Raw genomic sequence first — 18,802 nt, 5'->3', positions numbered from 1 at the left:
TCTCCTGACAGGTGAAAGACCCTTGTTCAAAATCCCATCCGCCCCTCAGGTAGAGGGGGTGGAGCTGAACCTCGGTTTCCCACCTCCCAAGTACTTCAACCGCTGGGTTCAAAGGGATCCTCCCATACCTGCCTCCGAGCTGGGCTGTGAGGATATTTGTAAGTACTATGGGAGGCAGGAGCTGCAGAGAAGATTCCTGAATGATATATAGAGAAAGCCAAGCAGGAAGGGGTAAGTGACCCTCAGTTGTACCAACTGGAAACAGTAATAAAGGAACTGCCATAAGAACGGCCAGACAGGTCAGACCAAAGCTCCATCTAGCCCAGTATCCTGTCTTCCGACAGTGGCCAATGCCAGGTGCCCCTGAGGGAATGAACAGAACAGGTAATCATCACGTGATCCATTCCTTGTCATCCATTCCCAGCTTCTGGTAAACAGAGGCTAGGGACACCATCCCTGCCCATCCTGGCTAATAGCCATTGATGGACCTATCCTTCATGAATTTATCTAGTTCTTTTTTGAACCCTGTTATAGTCTTGGCCTTCACAACATCCTCTGGCAAAGAGTTCTACAGGTTCACTGTGTATTGTGTGAAGAAATACTTCCTTTTGTTTGTTTTAAACCTGCCACCTATTAACTTCATTTGGTGAAGGAGTAAATAACACTTCCTTATTTACTTTCTCCACACTGGTCATGATTTTATAGACCTCCATCATATCCCCCCTTAGTCACCTCTTTTCCAAGCTTAAAAGTCCTAGTCTACTTAATCATCTTGCACTTCTTGCCATTTCTCTGTCTGGCATCCTTCCTGGGTGCACTAGATGGTGCTCTTGCAGCAGAGACCAACTGCACAGACCTCAATCATCTCCTCCGGCTCCTGGTCATGTCCTGCATGAGAAGGAAGCTGTGGGGGTGAGAGGTCTTATTTCTAACAGCACGGACGAAAATGTATGTCCCTGCTTTTGTCCCCGAAGCTCAATTCCATTGGCATCCCTGTCACAATGATTATGGCAGCAGCATTCACAAGGCCTTATTCCCTGTCCAGCTAAGGTATTTATTACTTTTACATCAATTAGCAGGTGCTCGTTGCTCCTGGCCTTTACGTTTACAGGAAGTGCTATGCACCACCCCCTGACTGCCACGCCATCTGCCTGTACAGTTTGCCTCTGTGGAGAAGCCTGCATTGAAATCTGCTATATTGTGAGTGAGACATTTCCACGGTGACTGACTTCTTTGCTTTTTGGGGCTGTGGTTACATTGAGTCTTTGGGCATTTTTCTACAGATAACTAAGGAACAGAGGCCAAGGCCTAAGTGCAGCCTGGATCTGGTTATTTCTGAGCTGGGTGCCTGTGTGAGGGGGAGAGTAAGTTTATGGAGGCTGATTTATTTCTCAGCATTCTGCCCCTGTTTGGTGAATCGCACCTTTCCCGTCCCTCATCCTGCTGCTTTTCTCATTGGGACTGGCTTTTTCTTGTAGACAATAGTTTTAAAAAGAAAGAAACCAGCAGTTTGTGAATGGGCAAGACAAGCTGATGGTGTCACCAATTTTGGCCACTTACAGTGGGATTTTCAGCAGCACTCAGTATTCGCCAAACTCTGCTCCCATTGGCGCTGCTGACCAACACTCAGTGCTGTTGAATTTCCCACCCTTAGTAACAAGTTTCTGTGCCTCAGGCCCCTTCCTAAGCTCTTCCACTCTTCCCTTTGTGGCATCATTCAGGCTTGAAACAATCGCAGCACTTAGGAAGCAACTTCTCTGCTTTAACCCACATTTCCTCTGTCCCCCCAGAAAAGAGGGAAGATTTCAAAGCACTTAACACTCACTAGCAATCTTGCCTTGCAGCATCCCAAACAAACGGCCCTTGTGAGAAGGAGGGGGTTGGTACAAATGATAAACTATTTAAAAATATTCAGCCTTAATACTGTAAGGTAGCAGGTCGCAGATTCTTTTGCTCAGCGGTCCACAGTGTGGCCAAAGAAATCATCCTGCACCTCCCATCCACTTGTGACTGCAAAGGATTATGGGATTTGAGGCATGGGGTGAGTCTTTGCTGGCTGTTTTTAGAGCATAAGATCATAAGAGCTGCCATACAAGGTCAGACCAATGGTCCATCTAGTCCAGTATCCTTTCTTTGGCGGTGGCCAGTACCAGAGCTTCAGGGAGAGTGTACGGAACTGGGAAATTTTGAAGAGCGACTCCCCTGTTTTCCCCTTCTGACTTCTGGCACTCAGAGGTTTAGGATTGCCCCGAGCATGGGGTTGCATCCCTGACCATCTTGGCTAAGCCACTGAAGGAGAGATCCTCCTAGTTCTTTTCTGAACTCGGTTATACTTTTGGCCTTCACAACATCCCATCGCAATAAGTTCCACAGGTTAACTGTGCATCATGGAAAAAGGTACTCCTTTTGTTTATATTAAATCTGAAGCCTATTAATTTCATTGGGTGACCACTGGTATTTGTATTGTGAGAACGGGTGCCAAACACTTCTCTATTCACTTTTTCCACGCTATTCATGATTTTACAGACCTCTTTCATATCCCCCCTCAGTTGTCTCTTTTTAAGATGAAAAGCCCTCATCTTTTTAGTCTCTCCTCCTATGGAAGCCGTCCATACCCTTGATCATCTTTGTTGCTCTTCTGAGAAACTTTTCCAGTTTCACGATCTCCTTTTTGAGATGGAGCGACCAGAACCAGGCACAGTATTCAAGGTGAGAGTGTACCATGGATTTATATAGTGACATTATAATATTTTCTGTTTTACATTCTATCCTTTTCCTAATAGCGCCTGCTATTGTTAACTCTTTGACTATCTTGGATGCTTTCAGAGAACTATCCATGGTGACTCCAAGATCCCTTTTTTGAGTGGTAACAGCTAATTTAGAACACATCATTATATATGTGTACTTGAGATTATTTTTTCCAATGTGAAATACATTGCACTTATCAATGTTGAATTTCATCTGCCATTTTGTTGCCCATTACCTAGTTTTGTGAGCTCCCCTCTTCACAGTTAGATTTGGATTTACTATCTTGAATAATTTTGCATCATCTGCAAACTTTTCCACTTCACTTGTCACTCCCTTTTCCAGAATATTATTGAGTATGTTGTACAGCATTGCTCCCAGTACAGATCCGTGGGGGACCCCACTGTTTACCTCTCTCCATTGAGAAAACTGACCATTTATTCCTACCATTTGTTTCCTATTTTTAACCAATTACTGATCCATGAGAGGACCTTCTCTGTTATCCCATGACTGCTTAGTTTATTTAAGAGCCTTTGGTGAAGGACCTTGTTCAAGGCTTTCTGAAAATCCAAGTACCCTATATTGACAGGAATCACCCTTATCCACATGCTTGTTGGTACCCTCAAAGAACTCTAATAGATTGGTGAGCTATGACTTCCCTTTACAAAAGCCATGTAGACTCTTCCCCAACAAACGGTGTTTATCTGTGTGTCTGATGAGTCTGTTCTTTACCATAGTTTCTATCGACAACAATTTGTCTGGTACTGAAGTCAGGCTTACTGGCCGGTAATTGGCATGATCACCTCTGGAGCCCTTTTTAAAAATTTGCATTGTATTAGCTACTCTCCATTCATGTGGTATAGAGGCTGAGTTTAGCAATAGGAGTTCCGTAATTTCATACCTGAGTTCCTTCGGGATTCTTGGGTGAATACCATCTGGTCCTGGCGCCTTATTACTGTTTAATTTATCCATTTGTTCTAAAATCTCCTCTATTAACACCTCAGTGTGGGACAGTGCTTTAGATTTGTCACCCAGAAAGAATAGTGCAGGTGTGAGTATCACCCTCACATCCTCTGCTGTGGAGACTGATGCAAAGAATTCATTTAGCTTCTCTGCAACGGCCTTATGTTCCCTGAGTGTCCTTTACCACCTTGGTTGTCTAGTGGCCCCCCTGCTTGTTGGGCAGGCTTCCTGCTTCAGATGTACTTAAAACATTTCTTACTGTGGGATTTTGCCTCTTTAGCAAGTTGCTTCTCAGATTCTTTCTGGACCTGCCTTATTATACATTTACCCTTAACCAGCCAGAGGTTGTGCTCCTTCCTCTTATCCTCATGAGGATCTGACTTCCAAATTTTAAAAGATGCCTTTTCCCCTCTACCGGCCTCCATTATTCTGCTGTTCAGCCACTGCTTATTGTCCCCTCATTGTCTTTTCTGATTTACATTTCATCTGAGTATCTCTTATGGTGTTTCTAATAGTCCCCAGGCTAACCCTGGTGACAGCTCCTTTTAATCTCCACCTAACGAGTGTCCTCATTTTTGTGCAGTTCCCCTTTTTAAAGTTAAATCTCACCGTGGTGGGGTTTTGGGGTTTTCTTGGTATTATCTCTCCTGTAAGGCTGTTAAATTGAATTCATTATGGTCACTGTTACTAAGCATTTCAGCTACAGTCGGACCAGACCCTGTGCTTCACTTAAGACTAAATCAAGCCTGGCCTCTCCCCTCTCATGGTTGGAGGGGCTGTGGTGGTTCCGTTTTAAGGTTGCTTCCCCTCTCTCCCCTCAGCTCTTGAGCAAATCAGTGTTTGTCATAGAGGTGGGGAATATTTTGGAGGAAACATCTTGAGAGTGTCTCTCTAACACAGCAGTTAGGGTGCTGAGGGTATCTGTATATATAACCTGCAGGAATGTCTAGCTTCATCTATCTGTAACTAGGAAATAATTGGACCATGAGATGATGGGAGAAAAATGAAGAGAGACTGAATTCTCACAAAGTGTTGTAATGAAATCTGTCAAGTGAGTGAGATAGTGCAGACAAGCTGGGAATATTTGTGTATTCTGTGTGTCCAGTGCTGACATAGCAACAATGCATAGTAACAGGCCTGCATTAGGTTAGACCCAGAAACACCACATTTCCCAGATGTGCAGACTGGCCATTACTTGACAGGATTCCTTCAGCATCCTCTGTGAGCCCTGAACAGTACTGTGGCCACTAGCAAAGCACCTTTCAGCTGAGGATCTCAAAGTGCTTGACAAACATTAAGTAAGTAAAAAATGCATTAAGCTTCCATGCATATCAGGTAGATAAGGACAGATGGCCTGGAGACCAGGGGACTTGCTCAAGGTCACTGAGCAACTTGGTGGCAACATTAGGAATGTTCTGGACTCCCCATCTCCTGTTCTAAGCCGTAAGTGACTCTGCAAGAAAAATTTTCCCATTGACCGTCAACCCTTCTCCATTACAGTGCCCTAATTCTGGTTTGCTTATGGCAAAAAATAAGCAATGCAGCGCTGCTGTGAATTTCTGACCTCTGGAAAGTCCCTCCCGTCTCAGAGAAGCCTGATGAGAAATGAGGTAGACTCTCAGCAACCTGGCTGCTTTGGAGAGGTGAAATCCCACAAGTAAGCCTAAACCATGGGATCCTTCAATGGATTGAGAGAAAACTAGCTGAAGCCTGGGAGACAGAATCAGAGCCTGTCCCTGTTTAAACAGCGCCAGAATAGGATCAAATTTGTTCCCTGGTTCTTTCCAGATCTTGCTCCGAATACCTTCTAATCTAAGAGTTTGGGGAAGTGATTTCACCGTGGGGTAAGTTCTGCCATGGAAATCAGTGGAGGTTCAGGAATGTAACTGAGGACCATGGTACATAATGCCTCACATAGTTGACAGGTGGTCATCCTCATGAATGGGGACAATTCAATACTTAAATTTGTCCTGGAGTTTCAGTAAATCTTGGGCATTCAGGGCATGATCCTGTGATATGCTAAATTTCTGCAATTCCCATTAACGTCTCTGGAAGAATCTCTCAGGATGAGGCCCTTTAGAAAGTACAGTCTTTTTAATGCATCATCAGATATTTAGACATTTACACAGGGAATTTTGTGTTTCTTAATCACCCTTTTGTAAGAAATTCCACTAGCCTCTTCTGTTACAAGAGAGGTAGGAAGATACAGCCGACAATCTGGAGTGCCATATATGGTTGTAATCCCCTAACTCTGGGTGTTTCATAGAATAGTATGGTCATTGGTCACATCCACTTTTAAGGTTGTGTGTGAATATTTCTTCCCTTTATGTCTGCATAAGCACTCGGGAATGTAGAACTCTGAATATTAAAATGTATAAATTAAAGTTGTCGTCTTTGTGCATCATGTCAGCTTTATTAATGGCTGTGACTAGGTTCTTTATTCTTTGCTATTACTGTGTATTACATCCAGCTGGAATGGCAGAGCAGTGCTTAGGATGAAATCTCAGTGTTATGAAGAAGAAACAACCAACCTGCTCTGACTGCTGAATTGGGTAGCACAGAAATGGAGCTCAGTCTTAGACAGTAGAAGACAGTAATAATTGTGGAATTCCCCCGACCAGTACTGTATGAGGCTGACTTTTTGACAGCTCTTAGATGCATGCCTTGGAGGCCTCTTGAACTGAGTCCTCGCCTCTCGTTGCGTCAGTGCACATCAACCCTGCCATGCAGCACCCCGTGCTGTTCCAGTCTGGGGCCCCTAGTACGGCTCAGTCATGGCCTATCCCACCTGCTGTCCCAGCGAGCCCCAGCCCAGTTCTGCATGTGCATCTCCTTTGCAGCATCCCTGCTTTTCCCATTTTGGGGATACCAGCTGTCCCAAGGCACCTCATGTCTGCCTAGGAGAACTTCTTGCTGCTCCATTTATGGGCCTCCCAACACAGCTCTACAAATGCACTTCCCTCCTAGCCTGCAGGCCCCTCATTCTGTTCAGCATGTTGGGGTGTTTTAATGCAATATGATCATGGATGGCTAGATCAGTTATTTTTTTTTGTTATGACTTCTAGTTAATACTGGATGAGCTAGAACAGATGAGGGGCATTTCAAATGCAATGTATTGTGTGGGAGAGAGGGTTTCCACCCAGACAATTGCAGGGAGATCATTGACATTTTCAGGACATTTTGTGCAAATCTTCCTATACTTTGTAGGTCCCTCTGCAATCTGCAGTAAGAGAGAATTGAAAAAACAGCTGGCATGGGCCACTGGAAATCTGTGCAGAAGGTTGCCAGATGTAATGGAAATTTTCCTCTCCTCCCCAGATATTATGGACACTTCTGGAAAACCTGCAAGAATTTTTGTGTGTAAACAAATACCCATGGAAACTCAAATAGAATCATAGAATAGATAAGTTGTGTAGTTAAATTATTTGTATCTTTGAGCAGCTTAACATAACTGTTTCATCACACATATTTCCAGTGGTCTCTGCTGTGAGAGGTGTAGCCAGAATTTCTCCATGACAGAAGTGTGGCTGCTCAGGAGATTTGTGCAGACCGTATGACGAAGAAGCTATGAACTTGCAAGGTGCACACAGATGAAACATTTTAAGTCCGGTGAGACTAGATCAGCGTTTGCAGCACCCCATGAAATGTCCGAGGCTGAACTGCTCACTATGGAAGAGGAATTAATTCCCTGACGACCTTGCTGCTGGGTTGAATCACAGTCCTGCTGTATCACACGGAGTCGTTCACAAACTGGGTTTTTCCAGAATTCGTGCTGGGTGGATCCCACAAAGATGCAGTCAGGAAGCCTTCAGGAAGCCCCGGGCCCTTTAAATCACCTCCTAAGCCCTGCTGCAGGAGCCCTGGGGTAGCGGCGGCAGGGCTCCGGCGGTGATTTAAAGGGCCAGGGGCTCCCAGCTGCGGCTACCACAGCGGAGCCACAGGCCCTTTAAATCTCCACCTGAGCCCTGGGGTAGCAGCAGCAGCCGGGAGCCCCTAGGACTCCCTTCTACTGCGGTAGTGGCAGACAGAGCCCTGGGCCCTTTAAATTGCCCTTGAGGCCTAGGGCTCCCAGCTGCCTCTGCAGGTGGTACCACTGGGGGTGATTTAAAGGGCCCGGGGCTCCTAGCCACCGCTGCCACAGCCAGAGCCCCGGGACCTTTAAATCTTGATTTAAAGGGCCCAGGTATTTAAATCTTTAAATCTTGATTTAAAGGGCCCAGGTATTTCTTCCAGTTGAGGCCACGCCCCCTGCTCAGGACTGCGTTGTACCGGTAAGTCCTTTAAGTTACTTTCTCCTCAACCAGTGGTCAGTCAGTCTTTGGTTGTAGCCTCCCACCCTGCTGCCCTCCCTCTCTGCCTCTAGGCTCCCTTCTCCTGGGAGCTGGGGGGTGGAATGGAGACCAGCCCCAGTGGTCAGCTCTGGTAGTCCAGCTGGCTTGTGTGTGGCTGTGAGAGGGGTTAAGGCTGGCAGAGTCCTCAGCGACCTGCACACCTGCTCCCTTATTTGCAAAAGCAGGGGGCAGGGGCAGAGAAGGGGACCATTTGAGGAGACAAGCACAGCCAAAGTGCAATTCTCATCTCAACAGAGAGGCCTCTGCTACATGCTCTCCACTTCAGCATAGCCTATGCTACACTAGCGGGTGCTCCCACCAGGGCTGTGCCCACTGGCAGTGTAATGGTGGGAGAAGTTAAGAAAACGCGTAGGTCCCGCTTCAAGCCCTACTCTTGCAGTTAGGCAGAATCATCTTATTAGACTCACAGAATCTTTAGGACTGTCCCTCGAGAGGTCTTCTAGTCCAGTCCCCTGCATTCATGGCAGGACTAAGTATTATCTAGACCAGTGGTTCTCAAACTTTTGTACTGGTGACCCCTTTCACATAGCAAGCCTCTGAGTGTGACCCTCCTAATAAATTAAAAATATTCTTTTATATATTTAACACCCTTATAAATGCTGGAGGCAAAGCGGGGTTGGGGTGGAGGCTGACTGCTCGCAATCCCCCATGTAATAACCTCACAACCCCCTGAGGGGTCCCGACCCCCAGTTTGAGAACCCCTGATCTAGACCATTCCTGACAGGTGTTTGTCTAACCTGTTCTTAAAAAATCTCCAAGGATGGAGATTCCACAACCTCCCTAGGCAATTTATTCCAGTGCTTAACCACTCTGACAGTTAGGAAGCTTTTCCTAGTGTCCAACCTAAACCGCCCTAGCTGCAATTTAAGCCCATTGCTTCTTGTCCTATCCTCAGAGGTTAATGAGAACAATGTACCTCCCTCCTCCTTGTAACAACCCTGTATGTACTTGAAAACTGTTGTCATCTCTCAGTCTTCTCTTCTCCAGACTAAACAAACTCAATTTTTTCAGTCTTCCCTCATAGGTCATGTTTTCTAGACCTTTAATCACTTTTGTTTCTCTCCTCTGGACTTTCTCTAGTTTGTCCACATCCTTTCTGAAATGTGGTGCCCAGAACTGTACACAATACTCCATTTGAGGCCTAATCGGCACGGAGTGGAGCAGAAGAATTACTTCTTGTGTCTTGCTTACAACACTCCTGCTAATACATCCCAGAATGGTGTTTGCTTTTTTTTGCAACAGTGTTACACTATTGACTCATATTTAGCTTGTGATCCACTATGACCCCAGATCTCCTTCTGCAGTACTCCTTCCTAATTATTCCCAAAATAAGCCTGGTTTAAACCAATGTAAGAATGTCCACTTCGCTTTTTTCTCCAGTTTCATAGAATCATAGAATATCAGGGTTGGAAGGGACCTCAGGAGGTCATCTAGTCCAACCCCCTGCTCAAAGCAGGACCAATCTCCAATTAAATCATCCCAGCCAGGGCTTTGTCAAGCCTGACCTTAAAAACTTCTAAGGAAGGAGTTTAACTAAATCAATTTAAAACTTCATGCCTTAACTTAAAATTGAGCAACTTTCACATGTAGACAAGCTCATACACAAGGTCCTGTATCATGGTAAAAATCCTGTCGGTGAAAGAGGGTTGAACTCCGAGTACCTTCAGAGCCCATTATTACAGCATCAGGAATGCTTTAGCCAGGAAATGGCATTCATAATTTCTGTTGTGCCAAACCATCTGTAGTTTTCCCATGGCTATTTATTTTTTGTATGTGAAATAAAGCCTGTAAAAAGCAGACAGATTTAGTTTCCGCATAACTATGAAACTAAAATGAATCACACTGTTTAAAGAGACGTGATCAAGTTGATTTGTTTGGAACTAATGTGTGGGTTTTTTAAAATCCAGTTTCTGATTACGGGCTTCTGTAAATAATTTTTGTTATGTGATTTGGATTATTTACAGGATGTGCAGTCAGAGCTTTGATTTTTTTTTTAAATCCAATCATTCTTTTTTGTAAAATTATATTTTTAATAAGGGCTTTTTGAGCAAGGGAGATGTTGACTCTGTGGGAAAGTGAAAGGACAAGCCGCAAAGTGCTGTCAAATGCAAGAAGTAAACAACAAAAAATAAGAATTTTCCCTCACATCTTTTAGCTGTAATCATCTTAGGGGTTACATTGGATACACACAGAAATGTGATTTTTCAAGATGATGATGATGCCCCTTTAGAACCTAGCAATCGCTGATTGTGTCTCTCTTCTCCCAGGTCACCCATAACAATCATGCAGTGATGAAAAAAACCTGAGAAGAGTTACAAAATGTTTTGAACTGTGTAGCTGCTGCAGCCAATGTGACACCATGTCAGTGGAGCCTTTTTCCTCAATGCATGTGTCTCTTAAACTAGCATTCAGAGCCAACCTTGCCACTCAGAGATTAGTGATCTCAGTTAATGCAGGCAGTTACCTTATGTTTGGGTTAGGGCAATTCTGAGGCAGATAGTGTGGACCATGAGGAGTGACAAAAGAGTTGTCCTCATTATTATCATTCTAACGTCAAAGTCTTTGGGGCTGTTACCATAGTTTAGCAAAAGGGAGTATGGTGTAGTGGATAAGACACTGGCCTGAGAGTCAGGAGGCCTGAGCTGTTTCCTGACTCTGCTACTGATCATAGAATCACAGAATCATAGAATATCAGGGTTGGAAGGGACCTCAAAAGGTAATCTAGTCCAACCCCTTGCTCAAAGCAGGACCAATCCCCAATTAAATCATCCCAGCCAGGGCTTTGTCAAGCCTGACCTTAAAAACTTCTAAGGATCTCCCGTGTGACCCTGAACAAGTCCCTTCAAGTAGCTGATTGCGATTAATAGTAAAATGTTGTTTTAAGAAGTTTGAATACTTAGTAAAGTGATTGATTTTGAAATCAAACCTGCTGCTTAAGTACTGTCCTGCTCCTTGCAGGATGAGGGCCTAAGAGCTTCCTACAGTGATGAACATCTGCCTGTGTGAGTTGGGTGTTGCCATCTAGGCTATAAATCTAACAGTTTTCCCTACTTGTTGCTATCCATCTGGATGTATAGATTGTTATGTGGTCTCCGTTACCATGGTATCTGAGCACCTTGTTTTATTTATCCTCCCAGTACATCTGTGAGCTGCATTGTACAGCTGGGAAACTGGGGCACAGCAAAAGTTAAATGACTTACCTGTGATAACCCAGGCAGTCCATGGCAGAGTCCAAGCACCCTAACCACTGGATCAGCCTGCTGCTCATTTCAGTTTTCATCCCAGTTGTATTTGTTTTTCCACCATCCTCAGCTTTTTAATTGATTTGACTTTAACTGAAGACTAAACAAAAATACATTTGTCATCCTTTTGGAACCTTCTCTGTTCCAATATTTATTATACATAAGTTAGCCCCAGGTGGTACTTTACAGCAATGTTGTCCAAAAACAAAATCTAAAGCAAAAGTTAACAAAATAGTCTGTTTAAATTTAGTTTGATGCCTGGAAGCCCTCTTTTCAAAACTTGATAATTAAGTTTGAGTTGCAATATGATAGTAATTTATAGGCATGGTGTTAGGGTAAAATCATACCGTTAGGCTAAAAAGCAATGTATGAATAGATTTTTAAATCCCTTATCTGTGTTAACAGTAAAACCGTAGACTAATAAAACTAGTTTTAAAAATCTTATTACCTTATCATCATTAGTACTTTTTTTACTTTAATTCTTTCAGACAGGTGTCCATCCAATAATATATCTTTGCAGACGAGGTTCAAGAAGTGATTGGGTAATCATGGCTCATTATGATTGTCTCATGCTTTGTCTATTTTGCATATTCAAATATTTTATGGAACTTTTTAATTATTCAGATGACTGAGATGTTTGCTGAAACCAAGGGCCCAGTCCTGCAAATACTTAAGCATGGGTCTGATCCAGTGCTTATTGAAGTCAATAGAAAGACTCCCACTGACTTCAACAGACAATGGATCAGGTCCTAGGTGCACAACTTTATTCGTAGGGGTAGTCCTGTGTGTGTAAAAACTGCTCACACGCTTAAGAGTTTGCAGGATCAGGTCCTAAATTAAAGACGTTAATTACACTGGCTGCTCCCCCCCAGTTTAGTTTGTGGGGTTGCTCAAAGCATCACAGGATTGTATAAGTTGCCTTGTTCCATCAAGCAGTTCAGTTTAGTATACTTGGATACATTTTGTCGCCCTTTAATCATTTGGTGTTAACCCTTTGGCTCCTGTGGGTATCTCCTATCTTAATCTCTCCTTCTAAGCTAGGGGTTTTCAAACTTCATTGCACCACAACACCATTCTGACAAAAAAATTACTATACGACCCCAGGAGAGGGGACTGAAGCCTGAGCCTGCCCAATCCCTGCCACCCTGAGTTGAGGGGCCAAAGCCCCACTGCCCCAGGTTGGGGGGCAAAGCCAAAGCCCAAGGCCTTCAGCTGCAGGCAGGGGGCCTGTAATCTGAGCCCCACTGCCTGAAGCTGAAGCCCTCAGGCTTCGGCCCCAGACAGTGGGGCTTGGGCTTTGGCTTCAGCCCCTGGCCCCAGCAAGTCTATGGCAGCCCTGGCAACCCCATTAAAATGGGGTCCCGACCCACAGTTTAAGAACTGCTGTTCTAAGCAGTAACTTGTGATAGAAATGCTGGGATTCTAATGACCATATAAGAGAAACCAAAAAGTCAAACCTTTGCAGAAAATCTGTAGAGTTTGAATAACCCCCTGGAGGCTTGGGAGATGAATTGCTGGGGAGACTGCCAAAAGTCCCTGCAGATTTATATTAACTTGGAGAGCATGGGTAGAAACCTGGGTTTGTGTTGCCCTTTCAAAATGTAGGATAGCTGAAGCAAGAAAGGTACCAGCTGAGTAACTCTTTGTTGGGATCTGATGCATCATCATCTTTATAAGTGGAAGACATTTTAGTAATTTTCCATGCCCAGGGACAGCAGTTCGTACTTGGAGAAACATTTATGGCATATGCCAAAAGGTGACACACACAGGATACTGCTCCTTCCATTAATCTAAAATCTGAGCAATCCCTGCCTGTTGCTTTTTAGGTGTGAACTAGATCCTCTCTTGCTATACAGATGTCCATAATGATGTGATCAGATTAATACCTCAATGTATTATTAACTAACCCCTTTAATCCTTTTAGCTGGTGACTTCCCAAGTGCTCAGAAAACATTTGCCCTGAGTCTGAGGTTTCTCTTCAGTGGATTGTGTAGGTAATGTTACACTACATTTGTATTTTGACATAATGTGGTAGGAAGCTGATTTATTTTATGGGCAGACCATACCTTTACTTTCCATGTATCTTTTTATTTTGCCCAGTAAATACAGGGGAAGTTCATCCTGTGCTAATTAAACACTTTAGGCAGAATCCTTTCTTGGCTCCCCACTTCTCACCAGATGTTCCAAAGCAGAGCGCTGCAATGAAGTTTCATATTAATTACTAATGTCCCATTCCTGCAATGATCTCTATGTGGACAGATGCCTGGGGCTCTGTGAGGGTTCAGGAGTTCACATGCATGGAGTTTATTGCAGGATTAGGACCTAAGACTGCACCACTGTTCTAGAATATATTAGAGAACTTTCACAGGTGAGGTCTTCCCTGACCTCTTACCCAGGGGTTTTCAGAACCCAAAGCAGTGCCAACTTAACTGTTTCTCTCCAGGTGGTGTCAGGAATAAATCAATGGGAACACAGCACTTCTGTCTGATAAATGATTGATACGAGCAAGTGTGCTCTTATCTAAAACTACTATTTATTAGATATTAAGCACACGCACACACATACGCAATAGATTTAGGACATCCCAGATATATTTACCCACAGTCTGAGATGGTTTCCAGTGACCACCAGCTGGGCTTCCAGCCGGGTGCTCTTTCTGTCCTGCTGATGGGGAGTTTAGATGTCAATTCCTTGCCCGAAGAAAAGCTCCCTCTGACTGCTTCGAGGTATTTACTTTCACCTAATCTTTTATAGCTAACTCTGACAAAGCACATAACCTATAGTGACTCCTAATGGGTCAACCTAATAGCCTCCGCCGGGTCACCAATTTTCCTAATTTCAACAAACTACTCATTTTCTCAAAACATTTCTAGTATTTCCAGCTATAACAACAATATGTCAGGGACACCTAAAACCAAGGTTGCTATTCACTCACTCTCTTCCATAACTTTCTTCCCCATCCTCCCATTCTGATTAACAAACTGCACGTATGCAACCATCTGACCTTGTCTCACAAAGGCCTAAGATTATTCCTAGCTATGTTATGTTTGGTTTTCAGCTGGCAGTGGCTAAACATACAAAATGGCTGACTGCGGTACTGTCAAGTTCTGAGGTACATGCAAGAATGTCAAGTTCTGAGGTAATAGACCCACAGTGATTAAAATGATCGGGGAGGGGGAACCTTTGGTGATGTGATAGCCTTATTTTTATAATTGTTGTTTGCTCGCTTAAGGTTAAATCCTACTTTCATTTGCAGCCTGTTACACCCTACTGAAGAGAACAGAATTGAATGGAATGTGGGCAAGAGATGATTTTGGCTCTGTCTAATTCACAAACGTTGTAATCTGTGGTGCATCATGCATGCATTATTGCAAACTAGTAAGGTTCTGCCAGTATCATGCTAACTTCTATTAGACACTTAAATGTGACATGATTCCTTAGCTGACTATATGTGTGTCGGGGGTGGAACCTTGCTTCTCTTACCTATGCTAAAATTCAGGGTCCAAAGCAGCTCCCATTGAAATCCATGTGTGTTTAGCCATTGACTTAAATGAGAGCAGGATATGGCTCTCTGGTCTCTGCTTTGTACTATCCCCAGGAAAGATGTTACAGATTGCCTTTGTTTTACAGGGCTCTGTATGTCATTAAATCATAGAGAGGTCATCTGGGTATTTCTCAGGGTGAATCTATATCTCTAAAATAGGCTGAATAGTCATGACTGAACATTGTCTTGGTAATGACATCATATAATCTTTATGATAGTAGTTCTTTGCACTTAGGCAATTTAACCCCTCTCATTTGAGGATCAAAACATCCCAGTAATACATGATTTACAAACTGTGATGCACTAGCTTAGAACAAATTGGAAACCGGTGTACTTATGTGTTTAAGCTCCATGGAAAAAGTGTAACATCACGGATGCTTTAACCACATTGTCATAAAAACAAACAACCCCACCCTTGGTCCCTGTGAGAAATGACTCTGAAATTTTCCTTTCAGCTTTTCCAGCAAATTGCCTGCTTGGTAAATGTTGCTAATAACCTGAAAGCTTATTAGTTTGTCTCCTAGGAGTTTTGTATATGTATTTCCATGGCAGTGTAACTTAGTCCGCAAATGTCATGTTGGCTACCCTCCGCTTTCTGCAATAACGAAAATGGCAGGGTACTTCAGTGGTTCACAAGTTTTATTCTGATTGTCCCTTGAGCCTGGTAGGTGTTTGATACCGACCTTGCCAAAGGGAAGGTAGCACTGTGTTCTTGTCCTGTGCAGGTTTGGTATTATAGGTAGGGCGACCAGACAGCAAGTGTGAAAAATCGAGTCACTTTTGGGGGAGGGGTATGGGAGGGAGTTAAGTGCCTATATAATAAGACAAAGTCGCTAATATTGGGATGGTCCCGATAATATCAGGACGTCTGGTCACACTAGTTATAGGAGGTCTGAGAAATAAGGGTGAAATTCCTGAAGAAGTGCAAAGACAAAGGGAAGTTCAGGCTGTTTCTCTGAGATCTCAGGAGACCAACCTTCAAATGTGTTTGTCTTCTACTTCCAGCCTTTCTGGAATGAGGACCAATGATAGCATGTGGATTCTTGTTTTCACTGATGGCAAATAAATATGATAATGCTCTACTTCGTATTAAAATACTTAAATCAAGAGACTTCCCTATCAGTGATGTTAGAATTCTTATGGGCTGTGCTACCTTGTAGCATGACAGCATCAAGCCAAGCAGAATTGGCCTGGGCCAGTACTTGGAGCGGGAGACTTCTATGAAATCCCTACATGCTACAAGAGGGTGCTTTGGTGATTCAGCAGGTGGTGCTCTGAGTTAGCACTGAACCAGTGCATTAGTATGGTATTAGGAGGTGCTGTGTTCCAGACTAATTTCAAATAGGGTCCTGTCTTCTTAGTCCATGGTATTTTTTTCCTAAGAATAGGAGCGTTAGCCTTGGTGCCCAACTTGTGTAATTGACTCCCCTTGAGTGTTAACTAAAAAAGCCATTCCTCACTAAAATATTGTGTAGTATGGCTGTGTACCACTGAAACAGCTCCTGTGTTTCACCCAAGAAGTGGCTGCAATTCAATGACAGAAAAACATCCCTGTGTATAATATGTACAGACTTGCAAAGCACAGTGTGGTCCTTTTGAAATGAAAGAGGTCATATACATCGAAGATCATTCTCATGTTAAATCAGACACCCTTGTGATGACTTCTTGTCATTTCCGATAGGTGCTCCTCTGATGCTAAGAACTGTAGAAACTTAGATCCAGATCTTGTGACCACTTACATGCAGGTGTAACCCTCATTATATGAGTAATCCTACTGAAGTCAATGGAACTACCCATGTGAGTAAAGTTGCATGTGACCGTAAATGTTTACAGGAATAGGGGCTGTGATGAGTCCTCCCAGAGCCTGAGTGTGATGAGTCATCAGAGGCAATTACCTGCAGGTCTCGTCATAGGCCCCACTCCATTCAACCGCGGTTCAGTCAATCCACAGGTGAGGACCCACCCAGTGGATCCCAAGGCAGGTATATAGGCTCCTAAGCGGAGCAGAGTCTCTCCAATCTGCTCAGTGTCACTACTTGCCTGAGAGCATTCCCATTGCCTGCTAGTTCTGACAGACTGCTCTAGACTGTGCCTGTTTCCTCGCTAGCCAGCCCCTGCCCCAACCTGCATCTGCCCCGGCAGTTCTGACAGGGCCTTAATGAAGTATAGGAGTACTTGTGGCACCTTAGAGACTAACCAGTTTATTTGAGCATAAGCTTTTGTGAGCTACAGCTCACTTCATCGGATGCATACTGTGGAAACTGCAGAAGATCTTTTTAGTGATCACTTTAGATAAGCTATTACCAGCAGGAGAGTGGGGTGGGGGGAAAGAAAACCTTTTGTAGTGGTAAACACCCATTTTTTCATGGTTTGTGTGTATAAAAAGATCTTCTGTACTTTCCACAGTATGCATTCGATGAAGTGAGCTGTAGCTCACGAAAGCTTATGCTCAAATAAATTGGTTAGTCTCTAAGGTGCCACAAGTCCTCCTGTTCTTTTTGCGAATACAGACTAACACGGCTGTTACTCTGAAACCTGTCATTAATGAAGTATGTATGCATGGGGCTGGGCTATATTTCCGCCCCTATTCTTTGTGATTTTTCACACCTCAGCTTTAAAATCCCTTTACCGGAATGGATAAAATATTCTCCCTGACAGTGTCGCAAACCTCATTAATGAGCCTCTGGGTGACACATGCTGTTACTTGGGGTTCTGTGTAGCACTTTGTAGAAAAGCAACCCTCTTTGCCATCTTTCCAAGCTCCAGGATTTCCAAATAAAGTGTTCTCCTGCAGTTAGCTTCTCAATGACTCAAACAATTGAATCGGCGTCAAGTCACCGTGCCCATAGCTCATTCTTGTTTGGCTAACAAGTCAAGGATTCATTTGTCTCCATTTTTATTATGTTTGCCAAAAATCAGTAAACACAACGAATGATTATTTTTCGGCAAGCAAGCGCCATAGCACCAGAGTGACTCAGAGCTGTCTTAGTACATCTGAAATTTACTGTGCAATTTTTACTATTTATTCCTGTCGAGTATAATTCACTTACAGAGGTTTCTCTGGCATCCTAGTGTGTGTGAAACTGTAATAGGAAAATATTTCCTATTTAAAATTAAAAGATAATTCACCTACATGCCTTTTCTTTATTTTAGCTGTTTGCTGACCCTCGCTAAATCAATTCATGTCTTTGCAAGAAGCAAATTAAGATCACAGTAACAGATGAATTTATAGTATGAGTATTTAAATATTTCTTCTTGTCAGATCTATTAGCTATTTCAACTTACAGATTTAGGGTCAGATCCTGCAGACCTTCACTTACAATCACGAATTGTCCAACTCAGACTAGTGAGTGGGGCTACTTGCAGTTGTACTATGCCTGGGTGTAGGTGGTTCCAGGACTGGATTCGTAGACCTTGCAATTGCTTCAGTGTGGGTGGGCCCTCATGCCAGAGATGCTGTCCAATTAAATCAATGGGAGTGGATGTGGGCATCAGGGTCCACCCACGTGCGTCTGATTTCAGGATTGGGGCCTTAAACATAAACCTGTGAAGAGCAATGAATAAATCAAAAGTAACATTTCAATCGGATGTAATCACCGGTAAGCTGTGATATTAACATCTAGTGTGTTATGTAGATCCACTAAATAGCTATCTGTTATCCCAGTACTCCAGTAAATATGATTCTAAGTTAAACAGCTGTGAGTGCAGGAAACAGTTCTGCTCTGATTACGGATTTAAAGACAGGATTTTACTCCCCTAAAGCTACGAATCTGATGTATAATACTCTGAATAAAGCAAAGAGCCCATCAACAGGCTAGCTATGCGCCTCACATTCACAGAGGTAACTCTACATATGTTGCAAGCATATTGAAGATATCTGCTGAGCAGACACATTGTGTTATGAATAGAATCATCTACAGCTTAGCATTTACAATTTAAGATTACCATCCAGAGAT

General features: G+C 43.4%; 1 protein-coding gene across 1 annotated transcript in view; it reads left to right on the top strand.

The window, feature by feature from the left end:
- Positions 1-1,155: 1,155 nt before the first annotated feature.
- Positions 1,156-18,802, top strand: part of FHL1 (four and a half LIM domains 1) — an 87,245-nt gene continuing 69,598 nt past the window's right edge. Inside the window, exon 1 of the mRNA XM_073358469.2 lies at positions 1,156-1,200. The gene's annotated coding sequence lies outside the window, so the exon portion shown is untranslated. The remainder of the gene's footprint in view (positions 1,201-18,802) is intronic.

This window comes from Lepidochelys kempii, chromosome 9 (assembly GCF_965140285.1).
Source record: "Lepidochelys kempii isolate rLepKem1 chromosome 9, rLepKem1.hap1, whole genome shotgun sequence".
Taxonomy (NCBI): domain Eukaryota; kingdom Metazoa; phylum Chordata; order Testudines; family Cheloniidae; genus Lepidochelys; species Lepidochelys kempii.
This window is presented reverse-complemented; position numbering and strand designations above follow the sequence as displayed.